Here is a 27,374-nt window from a genome sequence, read left to right on the forward strand (position 1 = left end):
GTTAATGCATATTTTATTTTATAGTTCAGCCTAGCTGAGTTAATGATAATATCCATGGTAATGGGACGATACAATCCTTGTAAAAGCGAGCAGGATACAATAATGAAACCCAGATATATCCACCGACAGTGAAATTTTGACCCTTTTTTAACCATGTGGAAATGTGATGAACTTATTATAAAAATAAAAAATTACGGAAATAAAAAGTAATTATAAAAACCATATGAAAATATTTTCGGACCACTATTTGAAACGAAATAAAACTACTCAATTTCCCACGGCAACTGAGAGTGCAAAGTAAAAATTAATTAGTTCAATCAAAGGTAATTGCCTATTTCCGGGGATTAAACCACCCGACTTGGAAGTTAATTTACAATGTTATGAAAACTCATATGTGAATATGCACGTTATGTGGAAGATATTGATTTGGAAAATGTATTGGAGGTAACCACTTTCCCTTCGATGGGACTCGAACCCATGACCCTACAGTACGCTAGACTGGTGCTTTTAACCAACTAAGCCACGAAGGACCTCCGTCGGCCTTCGCAACCTAGCGGCTACTGAACGAGCTCGAGATTCCCAAATTGGACGCATAGTCAAATCACTCGCAATACTCGCTTTTTTAACCATGTGGAAATGTGATGAACTTATTATAAAAATAAAAAATTACGGAAATAAAAAGTAATTATAAAAACCATATGAAAATATTTTCGGACCACTATTTGAAACGAAATAAAACTACTCAATTTCCCACGGCAACTGAGAGTGCAAAGTAAAAATTAATTAGTTCAATCAAAGGTAATTGCCTATTTCCGGGGATTAAACCACCCGACTTGGACGTTAATTTACAATGTTATGAAAACTCATATGTGAATATGCACGTTATGTGGAAGATATTGATTTGGAAAATGTATTGGACTTTGCGTCCAATTTGGGAATCTCGAGCTCGTTCAGTAGCCGCTAGGTTGCGAAGGCCGACGGAGGTCCTTCGTAGCTTAGTTGCAGCACCGGTCTAGCGTACTGTAGGGTCATGGGTTCGAGTCCCATCGAAGGGAAAGTGGTTACCTCCAATACATTTTCCAAATCAATATCTTCCACATAACGTGCATATTCACATATGAGTTTTCATAACAAAAATTAATTGCCTACCGATAGGCGGATTTCATGGGTTGAGTGCTGATATGAGTTAAGACATCTCTGAGCTGAATGGCTTCACACAACTTATCTACGATTCACGCGACGGTCTTTTCAGGTTCTCAGGTTGAGTGACAATAAAACGAATGATAGGGTAAAACATCCTATCGTTGTGGCATGTCCTTATGTTGCGGTAGTGTTAAAATAGTCCATTCTAGATATGATAGCAATAAAACAATTGCGAATACGTCAACACTTTTTGAATTAATGACTAGAACAGCTTTTGTTCAAAATAATAGAAAATCAACATTTTTCATTAAAAATTTGAATTCTTCGAGCCTATTATTGCGGTAGTGCATGCAATACCGCAACAATAGGACTGACCTTCAAAAAATATCGCAACGATAGGCAACTGCGTCCTATTATTGCGGTAGTTTGTTTTTATTGTGATACTAGCAAAACGACTACTGAATTGTTGAAAAAGACCAACAGGTAATTTTTAAAGAGTTTTTGACCCCTCCATAATAGGTCGTTTTACCCTAACTAAGCATTTCACGGAATTCCGCGAAATTTCGAAACAAATTTAAACTTAAACCATACTGCCTTGTTCGGTCGTGTATTATCAATAATTTTGGCTGCGCCGCTGAACAAAACCATAAACCTGGTGCCTCATTACGCATCTTGACTCGACAGCATTTTCGTACGACCATTCACATGGTTTGCTCGTTTCGAGACTAGATACGCAATGTCATCTCTGTTGCTGATAGTCTGGGAAAACGCGAATTCAAAAAATTCCGCCTCTCAGAGTTGAAATTTATTCAATCAGTATGCGATCGATCGTGTTGGTGTTGATCACGCCAGCTGGTGCGAGAGAACACGAAGTGAAAAAAAATAATGTCTGCATCGAAGAGCACAAAATTATTTAGTGCAGAATCGATCGTGCTTGATTGGACTCGGAAAAAATGCGACACATTTTTTTTTGGGTGTAACTTTTTATTGCGTGGGTAAAAATTAATGAAATTTTGGGTAATCTCTTTCCTCCGATCTCACCGTGGTCCCACGCTGTTCTGGCCGGATCTCGCTTCGTGTCATTACGCCAAGCCTGTAATTGATTGGTACAAAGCGAAGGGCGTTAATGTGGTCCCGAAGGAGGCGAACACGCCAAATACTCCAGAACTTCGCCCGATCGAAAAGTATTGGGCGATAATTAAGAATAAATTGAAGAAAAGCGGAAAAACATTCAAAACCGATGAAGCTTTGAAGAAAAACTGGGAGAAATTGTGTAAGGAAGATGAGCAAAGCCTCGCCCAAGATCTAATGAGTAGTGTTAGGAAAAATGTACAAGCATTCAGCTTGGGGGAGGAAATTCAATAAATAAATAATGCCAAAACATAGCTAATATATAGTTATTCAGTTCCTGAAAATTTGAGAAGTATCCGATTTAAAATGAATTTTTGGAAATCATTTTTGTGTGTCTCATTTTTTCCGAGTCCAATCTTTATTAAACGAAGCACATTGATTTTGCTTTGGATTGATTTGAAACACGGTTTTCGTCTTCAAGTTTTTAAAATAACTTCGTTTACACTAAATATTTAGTTGCTTACCTGGCTTCATTTAAATTATCTCACGGAGATGCAGAGCATTCCTTAGTATCTTATAACAATGAGTGTCTAACTAATTTTACTCTCCTAATAGCTGTTCGTCGAGTTTATTGCAAATAAGACTGTGCGTCTTCAAGTCTCCTATAAAAAGATCGAATTTGGAAGGAGATGATAACCTTTTGGCACAGCTTTTTGTATGAGAGAGGAAACATAATTTTTCATATCTGGCACACTGCTGCGTTGCGTTGTGTTAGTAACAGAGTATTTAGTAGATTTTGCCTGCATACTGAAAGCTGTCATGTTATTAACTTTTACACTCTTAATCTGAATGCTTTTGGAGCTCTGTTGGGGAAGAAACAGATGACTAATCAAAAGGCAGAGTTGGAAAAGCATGAAAACTTCCATTGCCTTCTCCGTTACAGGGAAGGGTAGGATAATGATGATATGACACCTATTTAAAGAGGGGCCAACGACTCTCCGACATCCTCATAGGTGTCAAGGAGTTGGATGCTCGAGAAGGGAATAATCGTTTGGAATTCACCATAAGCGAGTGACATGACCGGTTTTTAATTTGATGTGTTAGGTGAATGTACGTAAATGTGAGTGTCATTGTTTATTCGGCATTTGGATATGTTACTGTACTGTCGTTGCAACGATGTAACGGTGTCGTTGGAAGTGGCAAAGCTTAGAGGGTTAATGCCACTCCTTGGTAATCCACCATCCAGGGATGGGACATTGGTATTTCCTTCGTATTTCCTGAATTTTAAGATCCCCGCATACCCGACTTGTCTGCTCCGCGCTCGGCAGTTTGCCAATGCGAAAATCTTCAGACGCAACACAGACACACCATGTGTACGAGGTTATCTATGGCTGCCTAGGCTTAAGCGTCTTTACCTGCTCCTTTTCATAACTGGCAAGCTGCTGCCGTAAAAATTTTGCTTAATCTATGCATTCATTTTCTGAAAGTTTTCAGAAAGTTTCTTCGAGAGTTTCTTAGGAAGTTCCTCCATGATTTCCTCCGAAACGTCCTCCAGAAATTTCTTAGGAAGGACATTAGGAAATTCCTTTCGAAGGTCCTCAAAGAAGTCCTTCCAAAGGTCCTCAAAGGAGTCCATTTGAAGGTCTTCAAACAAGTCCTTCCGAAGGGCCTCCAGGAATTCCTTCAGAAGCTCCTCCTGCAATTTCTCCCGAACTTGCTCCAGAAATTTGATTATTTACGTTTAAGCTCATTACCCACAAACCTCCAGGAATTCTTAGGAAAGTTTCTCCAAGAAAACATCTCGGAATTTATTAAACAAACCGTCCAAATTCCTCCAGCAATTTTTCAGTGAGTTTTTTTTTCTGTCTTAATTAGCGAGAGTCTCGCTAAGCCCAAGGCTGGCTCGTCTCGCTCAGGAAGTTTCTTAAAGAATTTCTTCTGAAGTTCCTTCAGAAATTTCTCCAGAAGCTACTCCAGGAATTGATTGGGAAGTTTTCCAGGAGCTTCTCTAGGAATTGCTCCTGAAGTTCCTTTAAGAATTGCTCCGGCAGTTCATCCAGAAAATTCTCCGGAAGTTCCTCCATGATTTCCTTTAGAAGTTCTTACAAGAATTCCTTCGGGAAATCCCTTAGATTTTCTTCCGAAGGTTCCACTAGAAATTAGTTGGGATGCTCCTCCTGGAATTCTTTGGAAAGCTTAGCCAGCGAATCCTCGGAATTTCCTCAAATAATTCTTTCCAGAAGTCTTACAAATTTCTTCCAGAGTTTCCTCGGAAGCTTCTCCAGGAATTCATACTGAGGTTCCCAACAGAATTCTTCTGGAAGTACTTCAGGTGATTCATACAATGTCATTTACTGCGGAGCTTCGAAATGCATCAAGAAATACTGACTCATTCAATTCCAGTTCTCTTCATGATGTTCCACGAGAGACTGAATGAGATTTCATCCACCGCGTTCGCCGAACTTGTTTGCATTTACCGATTTTCCAGCTTAGTACTGAAAAAGGTGATACAGCTTTTCTAAATTTTCATCGGTAATATTTTTCACAATTTTCTGTAAATCCGGAATAGGCGAGATGAGAGTAATGCACATACACGGTCTTCAGCCAGATACTCAATTTATTCTTCCACTTTGGTCTTACATCACTACCTAAGGATTTAACTTAACATTTTGGATGCAACTAATCTTTTATTTGATTAAACTTATGCGGGCTTGGTACACTTTCACTTTGCATGCAGGTAGGAAGGAGACTGAGTGGATTCTGTTGGCTAACGATTATTACAGCTCGATCTATACATAATTTATGCTACGAACGAAACTGCCAATTTGAACGGGCGAAAATCCCTAAGCGTATGTTGAGCTGTTCGAATGGAGCGCGTTCACTGTATTATCGCATGAGAGTGACGTCAATCGTCTATGTGGTGACCTAATGCATGTTGACTGTTATTTGCTCCAACATACTTCTATAAATCTCTCTATTTCTTGAAAAACGAGCTCGAACATTTATTTCAAAAATCTCTCCGAAATTTCTTAAGGTATACTGTGGGGCTCTTCTTAGCCTAGCGGTAAGATGCGCGGCTATAAAGCGAGACCATGCTGAGGGTGGCTGGGTTCGATTCCCGGTACCGGTCCAGACAATTTTCGGTTTAGAAATTGTCTCGACTTCCCTGGGCATTGAAGTATCATCGTGTTGGTCTCATGATACACGAATGCAAAAATGGTAACTTGGCTTAGAAACCTTGTGGTTAAGAATTGTGGAAGTGCTGAATGAACACTAAGCAGCTAGGTGGCAATGTCCCAGTGGGGAATGTAATGTCAAAAAGCTTGAGCTTGATTGACTGCCCGTAGTTGCTACTCCATTATGACCAAATCAGCTGTTCTGCAGCTGGACAGAAAGCCAACAGATGTTTACTTGGGACTAGCACTCATCTTCAACGTACAAGCACTGGTGATCTCATTTGTTAAGTCACACTGGCGCCTGCCACGTCAGAATTCAAGTAAATGTAGGGAAAGGGAAGGAAACGATGATGCAATCACTCGCCCACTGCAAGCCGAATATACCTCTGCACTTGCCACGAGTTCATGCGAAATTTGTTGGAATTTTTGGGTTAGGTTCGAGAGGCAGAGGTTCGTCTTGGTTAACGAGCTGCCAATGTGACAGATAGGAGAAAGCAACTGATAGATTTTTTTAGTGGATGTTGGAAACGAGCTTTTTCGTTCATTTCCAATTCTAGCAGCTACTACTAGCATAGTCAAGTTGAGTACAGCATTGAAATGGAAACGGTATGGAAGTCCATGAACATGAGAAATATTGAGAAAGATACAAAGTAGAAGAATGGGACGAACCTGGGATTGAACCCATGACCTCCTGCGTATGAGGCAGAACTACCAAGTCCGTCTCCAGTGGGGGATGTAATGTCAAAAAGAAGAAAACGAAGAAAAAACTTTAAACAAAATCCTCCAGGAACTGCTCTGGTATATTCCTACAGACGGAATTACTGTTGGGTTTTTTTGGGATTACTCAAAGAATTTCTTTAACGATTTCTTGGAGCAAGTCCCGAAAGATTTCTTTATAAAATTTCTGCAGAAATTTATAAATGAGTCGTTGGTTAAAATCTCTACAAAAATTATAAATTAATTTCATGGGGGAACTTTCGATGAAAATTATGATTTATTTCGCAATGGACTTCCTGTAGGAATTCTCAAAAAATAAATCTGGAGGAGTCGTTAAAGAAATTTTCTGGAAAAAATCGAAAAGGAATCCCTGTTCACTTCGGAATGATCACCGCGAGTTGATGTTTGAGATTTCTATCGATCATTTTTCGGCGAGTAAAGACAAAACAATAAAATTTTCAGATTGTCCGGGCATTTCGGTCGATTTACTGGTCGATACATTCAGACCATCTTCTGCGGACAGTCAAGTATAAACTAACAGACAGCTATTACTACTAGTAATAATGGCTATCTGTTAGTTTATAGTTGATTGAATGAATTATCCGCAAAAAATGGTGGAAGGCCAGTAAATCGACCGAACCATCCGGACAAGCTGGCAGTTTTATTGTTTTGTCTTAACTCGCCGAAAACTGATCGTTAAAAACCTCAAACCGTTAAATTACTGTAGCCGTTTTAAGATTCTTGAAATAATTGTGAGTGGATTTCCTGATGGGTTTCCAGAAAATATTCTCAAAGGAATTACTTCTCAAGAAATTTCAAAGGTAATTCAAGAAGTTGTAATATTTTCAAATTATGTTTAAAAAAATAAATAAAAAAAACTTTTTGTGTTTCCGAATTGGAACAATTGAATCTAGTATATACATAAAAATAAATTTCTATCTGTCTGAACCTTATAGACTCGGAAACTACTGAACCGATTGGCGTGAAAACACTATCCAACAAAATTGAACTTTTTTTTTAACATACTCAGATTTTCTGTGACACGTCCAGTGTTTGAGATAAACAGATTTTAATTCACAAAAGTACGTATTTCCATAGAAGTTTGGGTTTTCTCCACTGCAAAACTGAATCTTCGTTCCTCACTTTGAGAATATAGTTTGCATTTCATATAATGAGCCTTAAGAAAGACATATGGGTTGTTGGTTTTTATTTGGCACGTAAATTTGTTGTGAAAAACAGAATTTAATTTACAAAGGAACGTATTTTCATAGAAATTTGGTATCTCTCCTCTGAAAAGTTGAGTTTCGGCTTTAACGGGCTTGGTAGTCATATGGCTACTGCAGTAGCTGCTAGAATTGGAAATGAACTAAAAAGCTCGTTTCCTAAATCTAATTAGAAATTCCATCAGTTGCTTTCTTCTATCTATAACATTGACAGCTGATTAACCAAGACCTCTGCCTCTCGAACCTTACCCAAAAATTCCATTAAATTTTGTATGATCTCGTGGCAAGCGCAGAGGTATATTCGGGTTGCAGTGGGCGAGTGATTACATCACCATTTCCTCCACTTCCCTACATTGACTTGCATTCTGACGTGGCAGGCGCCAGTATGACCGAACAAATGAGATCACCAGTACTTGTACGTTGAAGATGAGTGGTGCCCTTCCGTCAATTCCTTTAAGTTTCAAATTTGCAACCATACTTCCCCCGGAACCTAATTTTGGTTTCCCGGAAGCCAGTGTTGTCCTACACTCAAGGCAAAAAATTCTGCTCTTTGATTTTACTCTATCTAAACGATTTTATAGTCTCTTCTAAGTAAGTTCAACTAATAGAAGGATATTTGAATTTTCTAAATGTCATGGCAAACTGTCAAAAAACTGCACTCCAGAGCCACAGGAGCGCGCGCGCTGAAAATACACTCCAGTGAAAACACTCCAGTGTATTTTCAGTGCGCGCGCTCCTGTGGCTCTGGAGTGCATTTTTTTAACGGTTTGCCATGACATTTAGAAAATTCAAATATCCTTCTATTAGTTGAACTTACTTAGTTGAGACTATAATATCGTTTAGATAGAGTAAAAGCAAAGAGCAGAATTTTTTACCTTGAGTGTAGGACAACACTGCCGGAAGCTACTGAGAGCACCATAATGTAGCGTCTCCCAATTGCTCATTGGCATAGTTTACGGTTAGAACTAGGGCGGAATCTAATCGCCTTCGATCCTCTAACTTTCGTTCTTGATTAATGAAAGCATCCATGGCAAATACTTAAAAAGTGGACTGCGGGATTTATACTAATAGGGACACATGATATTTGCGGGTTTGTGCTTTTTTTTGAGCAAGGGTAAACGGAAATCTGCATCCAGACACCTGAGGAGGTTAACTCAGATAGTGTGGGGATGGGTATGTCATGTAACTCTTACCCGACCCACCAAAACCCTTTCGCCAGTCCGTACCCCCGGCCCGCAATTAGGCAATACATCAGGGGGATGCTAACGCACTTGACGTTATTACACATCGGCTTCAAGGGTGGTAACCTCACCACCCGTCGATCGCAAGCTATGATAGTAACCTAGCGGTCCGTACCATAATCTCACGTTGGAGATGAGCACCCCGACAACAACCACCGCGCATGAACCGCAATGATCTCTATATCTACATACAGAGGTCCCCGCAGCCCACCCGCGACATGTTGGTTGTTGGGGTGAGCAAAGTGTTCACTGCATCACAGATGCCCTTACTGCATTCGTTGGTTTTCTTCAAGACGCCACCACCGCTGCAGTTTCGACAAAATCTGTTGAGATGCTGTGTTCACCGCATTCCATATAACTTCCTCCCAGCACATCCTCTCGACGAGGTTGTCCGGGGTTGTATCCATACCGCTAACAAGCAGCATGGCATTGCGATCTACTTCGAATCACGGGCATCCGAACATCACATGCTCTGCCGACTCTACCTCACCTACACATTCTGAACACTCCGCAGAACTGCGAAGCCAAACCTGTGTAGGATTTTTTTAAAGCAACCATGTTCAAACAACATCTGTGTTAGGTGGAAGTTGACCTGAACATGTTTTCTATCGACCCAGTTGGACACATCCGGAATCAGTCTGTGGGTCCAACGACCTTTGACTGCGGTGTCCAATGCTCTTTGCCATTTGAGCAGCGAGGCTGCTCTCTTGACACGTCGCACTTGCACCGAGTTCCTTTCGTTGTAGCACTCCACATCTTTTTCTAGGAGTATGTCTATATCGGCATCATCCCAGCTATAACGCACACCGCCTTATATGATATGGTGCGATATGCGCTCGCGACACGTAGGCACATCAGCCGATGTACTCTGATCAGTTTCTCTACATTGTACTCGGCCTTTAGTGCTACGGCCCATGCCGGTACGCCATAGCGGATGATAGACAATGCTACGCCCGCTATCAACCTACGCACTTGACTATGCAATGCACCGCCGATATGTTGGACATCATTCGTGATAAAGATTTTATCGCCAATGAAGCCCGCTGACATGCATAATCGACGTGGCTCAAAAAATTGAGCTTATCGCCGATCATCACGCCCAGATCCTTAAGAGACCTCACGGAGTTAACTGTGCAGGTCCCTACTCTTATCCTCGCTTGCTGCAACCTATGGCGGTTATGAAACACCATAACTTCCGTCTTGTGATGTGCAAAGGACAACCGTCTCGAGTTGAGCCATTCCTCCACTCTGCCAATCGCGTGTGAAGCCTTCAGTCTGACTTCATCGAGAGTGTCTCCTGTTACCTCTAGCATTACGTCATCTGCGAAGCCTTTAATTTTCACACCGGCCGGGAGACTTAAGGTCACTCCTGACGGAATCCAAGTTTCAAAGTGCTCGCGTTATCGGGGGCACACTCGATACGGAAGCAACGCACAACTGTCATTTTTGTTGATTTAGTTTTGCTGCGTCGCAGCATGCGTGAAAAAATCATAAGGGTTGTGTACAAGACACGACCGCCCGACGTAAACTACGTAAAACAGTTTGGTGAAATGAAGAATCTAGTGAAGAGGTGAGCCAGCCTAGGGTTGCAAACCTCTATAATAAAGATATATATAAAAAAAAAAAGAATCTAGTGCCAGTGCAAGAATACATATTTGCAGCAGTTCTCTACAATACGCGCTCGTTATTCTGCTACGAACGGCAACCTAATTCTGCTACGATGTCGTACTTTGAACAAATTCGTCTCGCCTCAATCTTCCTATGTTTAAAATGGTGTCCATGAGAAGAATCGATTAATTCCCAATAATGCATATTTCGAATCACTAACGACCACACGACCCACGCCATAGGCTGGAATAACAAAACCAAATAAGGATCTTGAAAGAATTAAACTTGACTGCCACTGAAGCCATTCATGCGAATACATATTTGTAGCATCTTCCTCCGACGCGCGCTCGTGATTCTGCTACGGACGCCAGGCAACTTTATGGCGTCTCCAAGCGGTTAATTTGCACTTTGAAAAAAGTTCTCCTCGCCTCAATCTTCCTTTGTATAGAATGGAAGCCCTGAGAAGAACCGATTTATCCAATATCCCATATGTATTTGGAATAAAATTTGCTCAGCAACTCCGCCGATGCTTAGAGATGTCGTAAAATCTCGATTAATCGATTAGTAACTAATCGATTACTCTCGATTCTTGACGATTATTGAATCGATTCATCGTTGAGTACTAATCGAATCAAAACTAATCGATTATCATAACGATGAATCGATTAATTGAAGTAATCGAAATCTAATAGTTGTCGTAAAAACCCGATTAATCGATTACTCTCGATTCTTGTCGATTATTGAATCGATTAATCGTTGGGAAGTAGTCGATTTAAAAATGAATCGATTATCACAACAAATATTTGATTAATCGAAGTAATCGATTAATTTGCGACATCTCTACCGATGCTGGGACCGCTATCCCCGATATTTCAAATGAAATGCCACGCGCGCGGGGGAAAGCAGTTTGTGTACCCGTCCAAAACTTACTAAAGGAGCGTGACTACAGGTTTACTTTATTGATTACAAGAAAGCAGCTCTTCCGCGCGCGCGAGCCATTTCGTTCGAGATGTCGCGAAAAACAGATCGTAGTCCCACCATCGGCTTCGGCGGAGCTGCTACCGGAAATTTCATTCTCATCGATGGTGTAGTTCATGCGGTCGTTCGCGCTCAGATTAAATTTTCTTGTCTGAAGTACTAACGGTTGGCTACCATCAGAGAAAGTAGCTCTTAAGTCACAACTTGAAGCGAGATTAATTTTGTTCAAAGTAAATCTTAATTGCTTGGTGACGGCAGATGGTTTTCCATCGGTAGCAGAATCACAAGCGCGCGTTATAAAAAGACGCTGCCGATAATTATTCGCGTGAATAGCAGTAACAGTCAAGTGAAATTTCCCATCAAGATTATAATTCTATTGTTTAAGGTTTTATTTCCATTCATGCGAATAAATATTTGCAGCTTCTCCTTCTGACGCGCGCTCGGACCGGCAGTAATGCTATGATTCCGCTACCGATACCAAACAATTATGCTTTGTTCTATGAAAAAAGTTCGTCTTATATCAACTTTCTCAATCACTTATCAATCACTGAATCATTGTTCAAAATTAAATCCACAGCAAGAAGAGTAGTTAAGTGCTAGACAAACATCATATAATTGAGCTCAGAATCACGCTAGAACATTTCACTGAAAAATTTTCTAGTTCCTAGCGGTTGCACTATAGACAAATTATTTCAACTTAACCTTCCTCCCAAACATATTGGTGGTTCTGAAAAGATCCGATTCATTCACAATTATGTGTCTCACCAACAACAACTACTGGACTGCGCGACAGCCATCTGATGATTCGGCTCTACGCACGCCGTTAATTGCCAGATCCAAAAATGCTGCTTGTAACACGGATGTAAAGATGTACTGCTGTTGCCACGACCGCCACCACTATCGAACGAAAAATTTTCATCCGCACCACCACAGCCGTTGTCGCTAGGACCGCTTTCCATGAAATCCAGAATGAAAATGACGCGCGCACGCGAAACACGGGGCTTTTTATACACAGGAAAAACGAAGCAGTGGATCAAAAGGCCCGTACCTTACTGCAATCTGATGTCCGTGTTGTGGATTTATGAACGGGATTGATTATTTTTGAATTTTGCACCCGGTTTGGAAAGAAATAACATTTTCAATAGTTTGCCGTTGATAATGAATAGTTTTAATACAATAAGCAAATTGGTGGAAAGTTTCCGAATCTATCAATGACAAAATCTCGAAAATCCGTCAAAAGATAAAGTCGCCATTACCGTTTGAAATCTCACATGATTTCGTGACGCTCCCCAATTTGGAAATTTTCATTTTGCACCCTGTATCCGAGGCTTCCCCTTAGACGTAGTTAACATCAAAATGCGCGAACAAAAAACACGTCCGTACGTGCTGCTGTTTCGAACTGGAATGGGCCACGCGCGAGCGGGAGAGCAGGGGGGGGGGGGGCTTGTTGACCAAATTTTATGAAATTTGGCCACAATATTCTTTGATATGCAAAGAATGTTTAGGCCAAATTTGAGCATAATTAGTTACAGAAATCCCCCTGACAATAATAGAACAAAACCTACCAAAGCCGTAATTTCCCCTACTAACGATTGGCTACCATCAATGAAAGTAGCTCTTATGTCACAACTTGAGGCGAGATGAATTTTGATCAAAGTAGAACCTCATTGCTTGGTGATGGCAGATTGTTTTCCGTCGGTAGTAGAATCACGAGAGCACGATTCAGAGAAAGACTTATAATCTTGGTAGATAGTCATCCATGCGAAAACATTTTTGCAGCTTCTCCGTTTGACGCGCGCTCGTGATTCTACATACATACAGAAAACATACGATGATTCACATTCAACTCATCCATGAGTTTTTAGTTGCTGAAATGCCACGCACGCGTGGGAGAGCAGTTTTCTTATAATCAATAAAGATGGCTCATTAGTCCCGCCTCTTTGTTGTCCGGTATGACTGCAAATATTGTGTAACCGTCACACACCCCCCAAAGGGGCGTGGCTACAGGTTCAACTTTATTGATTACAAGGATGCGGCTCTTCCGCGCGCGCGAGCCATTTCGTTCGAGATGTCGCGGAGAGCAGACCGTGGTACCACCTTCGGCATCGGCGGAGCTCCTACCGGAAATTTGATTTCCGGCGATGGTGTGGGTCGCGCGGTCGTCGTCATTAACATTAGCAGCGCTCAGTTTAAATTTTCTTGTATGATGTAGGAGGAATGACGGCTTTGGCAGGTTTTGTTCTATTATTTTCAGGGGGGTTTTTGTTGACCAAATTTTATGAAATTTGGCCACAATACTCTTTGATATGCTATGATATGATATGATATTTGATATGAAGTACTAACGATCGGCTACCATCAATGAAAGTGGCTCTTGGGAGCGTCCACAAATTACGTAACGCTTAGAGGGGGGAGGGGGGTTTGGGCGAAGTGTGACGACCCATACATAATTTTTAGATGCTTCATACAAAAAGTGTGACATAGGGGGGAGGGGGGGTTGAAAATGCCCAATTTTTGCGTTACGCAATTAAAGGATCTTCCCTTAAGGTCACTCCACTTAAGACACACCACTCGATTCAGACGCGGCGCACAACTGTCATTTTTGTTTATTTGGCTTTGCTGCGTCGCAGCATGCGTGAAATAATAAAAATGACAGTTGTGCGTTGCTTCCGTATCGAGTGGTGTGCCCCCGAAAAATCGAGCACTTTTAATCCTGGATTCCGTCAGGAGTGACCTTAAGGTGACTCGGGGAGGTACTACACACCGTGTTATTTTTCCTATCTTTTGTCTCTTTCTAACATTGTCACCTCGTAATTTCGGAGTGGCGTATTTCGGTTTTCAGTTGTTTGATGTAACTGTAAATGTATCAGCATGTAGATTGCGAGTAAGCACGCGCCGGTAATACTTTTTCAAAATCATATTTGTTGTAGAAAAAAAATTAAGCATTAATGATAATCAATAGTATCAATAGAATTGGCAAATTGCTGAAGGATTTCCGAATCGATTGATAAGAAAATGTCGAAAATAAGATAAAGACGCTATTAGCGTTTAAGTCTATCCTAATTTTTGTGACAGTCTCGAATTTGGAAATTTCCGTTTTAAACCATGTATCTGAGTCTTCCCCTTAGACGAAGTTTACGTCAAAAAATCTGTAGCAAACATCAATACTAACGCCATACAATTTTTTCAGTCATAATGCGAATCAATTATTTGCATGGTCTCCTTCCGATACTTGCTCGGGATTCAACTACCAACGTTAGCGTTGCCTTTTGAATAAAGTTTATCTCGGAACCGATTTCTTTTTCAATCATCAACAGGAAAAATACAAAATTAGAGTCTCGCGGGAAAATTTCATGTTGTGCCGACAACATCCAAATCTTTGCAAACGCCACATTAGTGAATAAATTGCTGTAGCAATCTTCCGATGACAGCCTATGCTCGGACCGGCACTAATGCTATGATTCCGCTACCGATGCCAAACAATTATGCGTTGTTCTATGAAGAAAGTTCATCTAATATCAACATTCTCAATCACTAAAATCATACAACTCCGAATTACGCTAGAAAATTTCACCGAAGAATTTTTCAGTTCCTAACGGTTGCACTTTAAAAAAATTATTTCATCTTAATCTTCTTCCCAAATATAATGATGGTCCTGAAAAGAACCGATTAATTACCACTTATGTGCCTTATCAGCAGCCACTGGGCTGCGCGACCGCCATCCGATGATTCGGCTCAACGAACGCCGTCGATTGCCAGATCCGCCGAAGATGGGACACGGATGAAAATGATGTGCTGCTGCTTCCACGACCACCACCACCGACATAAAAATTTTCATCCGCACCACACCACCGCTGAGACAGCCGTTGTCACTGGGACCGCTTCTGGATGCGACGCCCTGGTCCGCTCGCCGTGACATCCAGAATGAAAATGACGCGCGCACGCGAAACACGGGGCTTTTTATACACAGGGAAAACGAAGCAGTGGATAAAAAGGCCCGTACCTTACTGCAATCTGATGTCCGTGTTGGTGATTTATGTACGGAATTGCATTTTTCACCCGGTTTGGGAAGAAACAACATTTTCAATAGTTTAACGTTGATAATCAATAGTATCAATAGAATTGACAAATTGCTGGAGAGTTTCTGAATCGATTGATAAGCAAATGTCGAAAATCCATCGAAAGATAAAGACGCTATTAGCGTTTGAAATCTATCCTAATTTCGTGACGGTCTCGAATTTGGAAATTTCGGTTTTACACCCTGTATCTGAGTCTTCCCCTTAGACGTAGTTTACGTCAAAATAAAAATGACAGTTGTGCGTTGCTTCCGTGTCGAGTGGTGTGCCCCCGAAAACGCGAGCACTTTGAAACTTGGATTCCGTCAGGAGTGACCTTAAGCGTAATACTCCGTCGTACATAATATTCCACAGAACAGGTCTGAGGATCGATCCCTGTGGAACACCAGCAGACACTACGATCGACTTTTGACCAGCATTCGTGTCGTATATCAGCACCCTGTTCTGAAAATAACTTTTCAGTATCCTGCATAGGTAATCCGGAACTCTCAACCGGTGTGACGGAGAACGGAACTCTCAATCGGACAAGATGGATGTGGCCAATCCAAAGTGCGCCAATTGTGGCGAAAAACATCGGGCCACTATGAAAGGCTGTCCGAAACGCGCGGAGTTCCTGGAAATCCGAAGGAAAGCATCAACCAAAGCCCACACGAAGAGGAACCGTATTCCACTGATCGACGTGGTAGACCTTCCTGCTATCACGGCTGACCGACGAGCGGTACCAGTACTTCCACCGTTACAGCTCTCCAGCTCCAGCGAATGGTCCCCGCTTCCTCCTCCTGGATTCCGTCGGCAGCTGGAGAATCAAACTGTCCCACCGGAAAAATCTGCTCCACTCTACACCCCGGAGCAGCTGATGACAATCTTCTTCCAGCTCGCCATTCGGCTGCGTGGTTGCAAACCCCGATTCGACCAGGTTTTCACTCTTGGCATGTTCATCATTGAAAATGACTGCTAGGGTGGGCCTGGTCAACTGGAACGCTTGCTCGCTAAAGAGCAAAACAATTGAGCTGATGGATTTCCTCGATGAGAAGGAAATAGACGTGGCGTTCATCACCGAAACGCACCTAAAACCGGAGATAAACGTCAACATCCCGGACTTCCGCATCGTTCCGACTCGACCGGCCGACCAGGGGAGGTGGTATGGCCATCGCTCTTCGCTACTAGCTACCCTATAACCAGAGACCGGCGGAGTGAAAAACTGACGAAATGGCAACGTGTGAAAATGCATGAAATCGTTTAAATTATACTGGCAGGACTTGAACTTTTTGCTTGCTTCTTATGGAAGCAAAAAGTAAACAAGTCGAAATGGAACCGCTTTTGACGGTTCGATTGGAAACAAGATGGCGTCTTCGCCGATCTCTTATTCTAGTATTTCTATTCGTTACAACATCAACTGTCGTCTGCTTGCAAGCTTCCAGCTCAGTGTCATCGAGGCCATCGGTGTCGAAATCACCACTTCTGCCGGCACAATCGTGCTTATCGCGGCGTACTGCCCAACGCAAGCCAAAGTCGGTGATGGCTCATCGCCCGCCCTTCGGTGGGACATCGTCAAGCTAACCCGGAGACAAGGTCATTGCCGGCGACCTGAATGCCAACCATCAAGCCTGGGGCAACAGTCGCGGTAATCGAAAGGCCACTACACGATCCTGAGCCCGGATTCCCCCACTCGGCTGAGTCGGCCCGGTATCCACGCAACCCTCGACCTATACATAACCAACATGAACGACCACGTCTCGCAGCCGGTTGTCTACCAGGAGCTCAGTTCGGATCACTATCCGGTGGTGACGGAAGTGGACTCCTCGGTTAATCGGCATCAGCAGTTCCGGCGAAACTACAACCGAGTCGACTGGGGCCGGTTCCAAAGGTGCGTGGACAACAACGTCGACTACGAGGCGCGGCCGCTATCGCCTGATGCAATCGATTGGCAGCTGCGTTCCATTTAGGATGTGATCTCGGTGGCTCGAGAGCATCATGTACCGACGGCTCGGCAGGTAAGCTACTTTCTAAACATCTTTCACGCCAGAAACAGTAATGTTTTCTGTTTAGTAGTTAAGCTATTAGCTACATAAAGCTACGTCATAGATTAAACTTAATTACTAGTTATAAGGTTAGATGAACTATGATGCTGTTTTCGTTGATTGAAAGCTCTTGGTTTTATTTATGGGGGTTCTGTGTAATTACTGCTGACCTTTCAATTACGGAATTGCAACCTTGGGTGGCCATGGTTAATTATGCTCATGCTTTTAGTGATCGTCTGGATTCCAAACACAAGTTTCTTAATAAAGGGACTCCAAAAAAGGAGTTGCAAATCTTTTCTGCAAGAAAATTTATTTAGGAAACGCATATAAGTTCAATGTTCATTTCCCATCATACATATTCATGTCGAATATAAGATTGTTTACAATGTCTTACTCAACTCGGTATTTTTCCATCCTATACCTATTCCATCCACAATCTCGACAGCTTCCAACTAATGACGGTTAACACCATCAGTGGACGCACGTTATGTCTACATTTCTTTGCTTCCAACTTTTCCGACTGAACTCGGTCAGCTAGCGACGATCAACGATGGAGGTCCATTTTGCCTATACGCTGCTCTGCTTCCGGAGTGGTGCTGCATGCTGATCGGCAATAAAAGCACGCAGCCGGCTCGTTGTCGGTTGTTTTGATGATTGCTGTTGGAGTCAGCTTCGGGTGATCTCTCTGAAAATTAAATTTGCCGTCTCACCAGAGGATGGACCCGCAGCTCAGATTAGTCTGGGAGAAGTGGATCAATTATAATATATAATGTATTATGGTACCGGATAACATATCCTCGCATACATAAGTAGATCAAATGTGCATTAATGTAGAGATTATACAATCGTGGGCTGGGTTAGGTGCTTCTGAGCAATAAAATAACTTGTACACATCAAGCGTCAAAATCGCATTTTGAAAATTTATGAGAGCCCAATACTTTGTTTTCTTTCTGTAGGCGTTACATCAAGAAGCACATCATTGCCGGGATAATCAGGAAGATTTGAGAGCTGGAGGTTCAGACACAGGTTTGGATGGAAGATGTCGCTCGATCACATTGTTGAACGCCGCCTACAAAATACTTTCTCAAATTGTATGCCTTTGACCCCTAAGTTTCATGCATTGTGACAATTCTTCGCAAGGATGCTCCTCTAGACAGCTATGAATATATTACTCGAATTGTCAATTGATTATCACTATTGAAAAACGCATTAGGAGAAAAAATGTTGTATGTTGAATGTTGTAATTCAAAATGATATTTGGATCAGTTCAACACTACAAGGCTTACCTTAATATGAAACGGCTGTGGCGGAGACCCAGGGACCAAATATTGGATATAGCTAATATCGTCTCGAAACATATGCAGACATTTGAGCTGAGACGATCTCATCGAAGATAGTATTGATTTCTAGGTTCATTCAAACGCTAACGATTTGCATCCAATTTCTATTTTCAACATGATGATATGAAATTTTATTCCCGTTGGATCTGAAAACCACTAACTTGTGTGTGTTTTTACTAGCTTATTTAATTCGTAGACAAACCCGTCGATTTTTACATGTGCGCAACTCGAGAGAAGAAACCTTAAAAAAGCACCGAAAACAGATTACTCAGACCAACTCAGTCTAATTAACATACATTTCCGGAGTTTTTGCTTTCACGACAATCGGTAATTAAAGTATTTCACCTCCTTAGTCGCTGGCTCTTTCTTGGCACTGATTGAGCTCTATTCACAAAAAGAAGCAGTAAGACATTAAAGTTAGACACATATGTCTGACGTTGGAAAAGCAGAACAATCCACCTAGTGTTAATTTTTCATGTATTGATCAAAAGTACAATTGAGAAGTAAGTTTCGAGTGCATTTCACTATCAAACTCGTGACGGAGTATCGCATTGAGATAGGAAAAGTAGATTATTGTACATCTGTACATTGTACAATGTGTCGAATTAAGTCGATTGGTTATTACACAATGCAAATCAATTTCGGAGTGATCTTATAATCTTTCTGTTCTCCCGGATGAGAAAGAAAGGCAAAATCAACCAAATAACATATCCAACATACATTCCACAGCGTCTAAGCTTCAGACACATCAACCAGGTCAAAGAAATCCGTAACGGTTTCCGTTGTTTTAAAAACAAGGCTTTGCCAATTTTTAATCAATTGTTTTTGGCGGGTGGCCGACTGTCCGAGTCTGATGGTGAAACCATTTGATAAGAGTTAAATACTGCGCTAGGTCACTTTGCATTTCCAAAGAAAAGCCAAATTTCTCGAAAAGTATTTACTACTTTGTTTGCTGCAAGCGGATGGCTTTGTTTGCGCACATCGAACGAAAGTGAGTTTTGATTTTACAGCCTCAAACTGGACAGACTGAAGCGGCGGCGCATCGACGAAACAAGGATCTAATAAAACGTTGGTTTATGGTTCGAGTTTGTTTTTCAATAGCACATCATGTGTTGGTTTGAGAAGAAATCTGGAGCTCGGCTTTACATAACTTTGCGTAACATACCTGCCCTTCCGGTTGTACGGACTTCAAACGGAGCGTTACATTTTCCGTAGGCGTCGTCATCTTCATCTCAAGATCGTCATCATCATCATCAAAACCATCATCAAGCCAACCTAGGCGATCATTCACAGTCGATCACCGTTGCTGGAGCCATATGCTTGCGTTAGTAAGAGTTCAACCCCAGGTACTTATCAATTTCAAGCAATTCGTTCCAGCCCCATAACTCCGCCAGTGTAATGCAAACGGATATGCTTGGAAGTCTCTGGCTTTTGGCATGATGATGCATACAGCATAGCGAGCATCCAGATGCTGCCAATGCATACCGTTTGTATTGTAGCGAGCAGAACTAATCCCCAAGAAAGCAAAAGTACCCATAAACGGTGTGGTGGCATGAGCATGGGGACGAACTTGGAAAAGGAAAGTGTTTTCCATAAACGGATTGTTTACAACATCGGTAACGTTGAATGGTGAGTCTTGTTATTGTTGAAATAATCGTTGCAATAAACTGAGGACAATGTAAATAAACTATTTGTGATTGTACGCATTTAACCGAAAAATAAAACATTGTTTGCTAATAAATGGTATGCCCTAAGAGAGGACTTATAAATATCAGTAAAAACCGATAAAAGGGACTTCTGCGATTTTATTTTTATTTTTGAGAGATTGTAAAATGTTAAATATAATAGGAGATAACGAACTAAGAAAGGACAAAAAGCGTGTAACCTCTGGAAATCATGTACTGAAGCAACGTCAAATTATTAAACTTTTGGAACATCTTCAGGCAAAAAATATATGAAAGAATAATGCAGTAAAGCTTCACTTTGCTTCATAACCTCTTCGGACATGTTCATCAAGCATCAATTTTCTACTTCTTCGTACAGCAAATTAGTACTGAAATGTTTTGAAAGTATATTAGTGTAATAAAAACGAGCTATTTTTTAGTAATCAAGGATTATACAGGATTATATAAAAAAAAATTGAAATCCCTGAAGAAGGTGTAATAAACACCGAAACGTTGGATAGTTGACGCAAAACCCGTTTTAGCTTATCATAAAGACTAAAAGAGCCGATACCGTCGTCAATAACCAATCACAGTCGAAAGCAACAATTAATATACAGGAGATATATTCGTTTATGATTTGGTGGATTTTGATCATGTCTGTGTGCGCTGAAGACGCCAGCCTTTTTTTTGTTTTAACATTCAGGGAAGAACACTTGATGTTCCCAACAGGGGCTGGGCTGCGTGAGTGATCATTGCGAGTTCTTACTTACTTGATACTTGATATTTGATGAGCTACAGCTCTTCGATGAACCTACGCCGAATAGAGTATCCTTCTCCACTGGACTCGATCCTGAGCCAATCGCTTCCAGTCGCCCTGGACATTGAGCGCCCTCAGGTCCTTTTCAACTGGAAAAAGGCATCGTGTACGCGGCCTTCCACGAAGCCTGCGGTCTCTTCCGGGTTCTCTACTAAATATTATCATAGCTTGAAGTTCTTCCTGTATACGAACAACGTGGCCAGCCCACCGTAGTCTGCCGTGTTGTGTAAGCTTAATAATATGCAGCCTTTTATACACCTGGTACAACTCGTGATAGATGCGACGCCGCCAGATACCGTTCTCCTGTTTACCGCCAAGTATTGTCCGCAGCACCTTACGCTCAAACACTCCGAGAGCTCTCCGATTAGCCTCCTTTAACGTCCATGTCTCATGGCCGTATAAAGCCACCGGAAGAATCAGAGTAGTATACAGCGCGAATTTTGTCTTCGTTTGCAGACTACAGGACTTAAGCAGGTTACGAAGTCCGTAATAAGCCCTATTTGCAGCTGCAATACGCCTTTTCACCTCGCGTGTAACATCATTATCGCACGTCACTAATGTTCCAAGATACACAAATTCATCTACCACTTCAAATGTATCACCATCCAGCACCATTTCAATACCACCACCACTAATGAACCCACTTTGATTGCCAGCGACCATGCACTTCGTTTTGATATTATAGATCGTGAGTACAATCCTCGTTGTCTCCCTCTTAAAAGGCACAAAAGTCTCTTCCACGGCACGGCGATCAATCCCGATAATATCGATATCGTCCGCAAATCCCATGAGCATGTGCGATCTTGTGATAATGGTACCGCTTCTTTGCACACCAGCTCTCCTAATCGCTCCCTCGAGCGCTTTATTGAACAGTAGATTCGAGAATGCATCACCCGGCTTTTATCCATCTAAGGTAACAAATGATGTCGATATTTCATCCGCAAACCTTACACTTGATTTCGATCCGCCCTACGTTAGACGAATCAGCCGTATCAGTTTCGTTGGAAAACCATGTTTTAGCAGAATTTGCCACTGCGAGTTCTGGAAGATTCAAAAAGTAAACAAATTTAACATCTATGGTCAATGGTCATGTTATCCCAAACACATCAACCCCACTCCCTTCTTCCACAGCTGTACTGTATTATTATTATTTATTTAGACTAAAGCCGGAGTGGCCTTTGCAGTATATTCGATTCATGACTGCACGTCACCAACCAAGCAGTCTACGGAGGATCCGAAAATCGTCCTCCACCTGATCGGTTCACCTTGCTCGTAGCGCAGCTCGCTGTCGGAACATTGAAGAGAACCATTTTACCGCAGTTGTTCGATTTTTGCGTTGATGTTGTCGCCAACAATGATTGCACCTACACGTTCGTCGAGCTTGTAGTGGTATCCAACCAATACGCCGAAAATCGTTGGATATTGTAACGCATCGCTCGCTGTGATTTTTCGTTTGACAACTATGATCGAATTTAACTGGCAACAAAGTAAGGATCAGAGTCAATGTCGGGATCTCTTAATGCCCACACATCGACGACATTCAAGAATGCCCCCCCTCTACCAAAACATAGTTTATCTGATTGTAAGTTCCACCATTTGGGAGACTCCAGAGGGTATACTCCATTAGGCATAAGAACGATAGACATGATGGACGTTAAATATGCCTATAGGCATAAAATGACCCAAAGATCAGCCCATGAGCCGATTGGAAGCTAGTGGTACGTGAGTCGGGGACGATTTCGCTGGCGTGGCGTTCTTTCCCCTGCTAGAACTCTCGCTAGGTTAACCACCACCGGAATGACTGTAGGTGGGACTCGAGCTTTTCACCGATGGCCAACGCACTCTAGATGGCCTATAATGGCGCGCAGCCACGAGGCAATAGACACACCTAGGCGAACCATCTGAGCTTCCTCCCAGTCCCGACCTAAAATCAATTTTTACAGTTGCCTCGGGCTGAAAGTCTCCTTAATAAAGACACAAAAAAAATTTTACAGTTACGCTTCGCTTGTTTTGGAGAAGATCAAAGGTATTATCGTATCGAATCATGCTTTATCGATGTTAACTTGTTTTGTAATGATTTGATTTTCCATTTCGCATATAAAGCACTAGTGCGACAACTGGTGCTATAGTCACGACTGGTACAGTGGTACATCTACCCTACAATGTTTCCACAAATTGTGCAAAATTTTCACAAACAATTACATTTATTATACAAACAGTTTTCTTAATTTTTTGTTGCTCTTTATTGATTATTTTGTGGGAATTTTTTTATTCTTTTTAGAAAAATTTTATTTTGTAGAAAATTTTGTAATGACGGCTTTGGCAGGTTTTGTTCTATTATTGGCAGGGTTTTTTTATGACTGACTAGGCTCAAATTTGGCCTAAGCATTCTTTGCATGTCAATGAATATTGTGGCCAAATTTCATAAAATTTGGTCGACGAAAACCCCCCCGCCAATAATAGAACAAAACCTGCCAAAGCCGTCTTTACCCCTGTTCGGATTATGGGTCAAGAAAAACTTCTCTGTAGCGGTTTTGGTGATACGCTCAAAGCTGTAATAGATAGTGTATTTAAGTTTCATTGTGGGTTAGATTCGTGTGCTATTAGACTTTACATTAATTTTCCCCTTCCAAGTACTCAGCGCAATGAGCTCGTAGCTATTTCTTCTAACAGGTCCTACTATAGATATAGCATATTAGGTTTAGCTTGGCAAAAGAGGTTTGCGGTTACACTTACAGTCCTATTAAAAATGAATCGATGTCGAAATACGACCCTAGACCAGATAGCATTTGACTCCCACAATCTCTAACCTAGGGGATACAAATTAATCAATTACTGCATAAATTTCACTACGAAACGCAATCTTACAAATATTCAACTGAACAATTCCCCTACACTGTAGATCACTAGCTCAAAAATAACGATAATATCAAAGAATTCAATAAGTTTTATATTATCAACAAGTAACCGTTCGATAACACGTTTTAAAGCGCTCGATGGCAATCCATATATGATCTCCTCATTATCTACGTTTGACGTCGCCTCATCTCTTTCGTATTGTGTTTGCTAACTGCATACTGTCTCGCTGTCGGGGGATTCCCCGCTGTACAGTTCAATCCTGTTGGTTCGAACACTCCCCAGCCCATAAACCCTGGTCTACATGCTCTCCGATGGCTTCACCAGGTTTATCATCCAGTTCGAGAACCGCCAGCTTCGCTACGGGTCTCTTAAAGACTCCTCCATTCGTCCTAACTATTGCTTGCCGCACACGCCCATCGCGTCCAGCGAAGACTTCTTCGATTATACCTCGAACTCCTGTCTCGCCTTTCCCATAATCCATGATGAAAACCAAATCCCCTACTTCTAGTCTTCTACCTTCCTCGTGCCATTTACTGCGTTGATTTAGTGTCGGAAAATACTCTTTACACCATCTATTCCAGAACGCATTCGCCAGTGACATAGACCGCTTGTAGCTGCTCCTTAGCTCGTCTGCCATAGTAATGGTAACCTTGTACGGTTCGTGTTGTCCAGAGGTACTGCCGAGAAGGAAATGGTTTGGTGTAATTGCATCCATTTCATTATCTTCTGTTCCCGCATACGTCAGTGGTCGGGAATTAACCAAGTACTCTGCTTCCGCTAAAGTGGTCGCCAGAATTTCGTCGTTCATTCGACGACCGTCATTAAGCATCTCCATTGCGGCTTTGACAGACCTCACCATTCGCTCCCACACGCCGCCCATATGAGGAGCGGATGGCGGGTTGAAGGTCCACTTAGTTCTAGCATCGGTAAACGTGTTGGCGCAGTCTCGATCGATTCTTTCCAACTCTTTCCGAAGCTCCCGACTGACCCCTTGGAAATTGGTTCCATTGTCCAAAAAAATGTGAACTGGAGAACCACGTCGCCGAATGAAACGTCTGATAGCTTGCTTGCAAGATTCAGAGCTTAGACTATACGCTACCTCACAGTGGACGGCCCGTACAACCAGGCACGTAAATAGTGCTACGTAACGCTTCTCCTTGTGCCTACCTACGGTGACATCGATCGGCCCGAAGTAATCAAGTCCTACGTAGCTAAAGGCTCTGACATAGGGCTGCAAACGTTGAATAGGAAGTGGCGCCATACGAGGTAGAACCGGCTTACTTTTCCGTAGCCGACATTTCAAACAATTACGAATAACCTCGGCCACGGCTGTCCGTAGTTTTGGAACGAAAAACGCTTGACGTACTTCGTTTACGATGATTTCCTTCGAACCATGTCCGAATCGAACATGATAATCTGCCAATATCTTCGTCGTTATTTCGTGGCTTCTTGGCAATATGACAGGGAAACGGGTACCCCACGCTACAAAGGACGTGCTCAGTCCTTCCTTCCATTCTGATGACATCATCTTCGTCCAAGAACGGTGAGTTTTTGTAGAGCTGACTTGACTTTTCGATGTACATCCACTGGTCACGTGGAAGTTCCATATTTCTTTTCAGAATTCTCATCTCATCCGGAAATGCATCGGCCTGAGCGATTCGCCACAATAAACATTCAGCTTTCGCTAGCTCTTCTTGCTGGATTGCCACAAATTCTGCTGAAACTGCTAATTTATGATCGTTTTCAGTGTTTATTGCTTCAATGGGTAACCCCATCCGTTTTCGTCTACAGTTAGAGACAAAGCGATACACCATTGCCACTGTTCGCACTAATGTTCGCCATTTAGATATGCGTGTTACGTCGATGATATGTCGAGGAATAGTTATATGATGAAGCAGGTAGCATGGTCTTAGCTCCTCCGACACTACGGACTTTGTCTTTGGTTGCTCCGGCCAGAGCTTTTAGTTTGGTGGAGAAAGGGTGGACCATTGAACCATCTATAATCTGGGTCCACGGGAGTTGCAGTTCCCCATTTTGTTATATCATCGGCTACGTTCTTTTTTGACGGAATATAATTCCAGGAATTGATATCCGTCGTGTGGATTATTTCCGCTATGCGGTGCGCTACATACGGTTTGAACTTCCGGCTGTCAGACCTAATCCAGGATAGAACCGTCATTGAATCTACCCACAAGAATACTTCCTGGACCGGGACGGGCAACGTTGTTTGCAGCGTGTTCATCATTCTCGCACCTATCACTGCGGCTTGCAGCTCCAATCGTGGTGTCGAGGTGAGCTTGAGTGGGGCGACCTTCGCCTTGGAACCTACCAGGGAGCAGCGGATATCCTCCGCTACTTGGAAACGCAAATAAGCTACACAGCCATAGGCATCGTCGCCGGCATCACAGAATATATGTAGCTGAATACAAGTTACGTCCGCGATGGATTCATTCCCAAAAAAACATCTTGGAACTTCTACCTTTTCTATATTGGGAAGAAGTTTTGTCCAGCTTATCCATTTGTCGTAGATCTCATCCATCACCGGTTGATCCCATTCGGTGCCACTTCTCCAGGTTTCTTGAATGATGATCTTTCCATGCACCAGGAGAGGAGAAAGGAACCCAACCGGATCGTAGAAGCTCATGACACACTGCAGAATGATACGCTTTGTGGGTCGCCTGTTTCCAACTAGGTATGGAATTAATTTTTCTTTCAACCCCATGGAAAAGGTGAACACATCTTCTTCCGGTTTCCAAAGTAGCCCTAACACACGTTCCGAATCTGTCGTTTTATCGTAGCACAAGGTCTTCGTTGTTCGGCCTTCTTCTCCCAGTGCAGTAAGTACCTTAGGTGAATTACTCACCCAATTGCGGATTTCAAACCCACCAAGCGCATGTACCTTCCGCACGTAAAGAGCCCGTTGAATCGCTTCATCTTCGTTGTCAGCACTGTCAAAATAGTCATCGACATAGTGTCGATTAACGATGGCTTCTGCGGCGTCTGGATACCAATTCGCATGTTCTCGAGCATTTGCATCTTTTGTGTAATGTGCACAACAAGGCGAACATTTCGCCCCAAATATGACTACATCCATGATGTAGACGTCAGGAGCTTTGCAAGAGTCTTGTCGAAATAAAAACTTTTGGAAACACTTGTCCTGCTGCCGCATCCGAATCTGAAGAAACATTTCTTTCACATCGCCCCAAACCCAATTCGCCTTCCTCTGAAGTGGTTGATAATGTCCAACATAGAAACCAACATGTCAGGACCCTTCAGCAACATGTCATTGAGTGAGATTCCTCCTACCTTAGCTGCAGCATCCAACGTTAACCGAATCTTCCCCGGTTTTTCGCGTTGACCACTACGTTCAATGGTAGATACCACTCTCTACCTATCTCGCTAGAGCTGAGCTCGTTGGCTGTTGCTTTATGCGCATATCC

This window comes from Armigeres subalbatus, chromosome 1, assembly GCF_024139115.2.
Source record: "Armigeres subalbatus isolate Guangzhou_Male chromosome 1, GZ_Asu_2, whole genome shotgun sequence".
NCBI classification, from domain to species: domain Eukaryota; kingdom Metazoa; phylum Arthropoda; class Insecta; order Diptera; family Culicidae; genus Armigeres; species Armigeres subalbatus.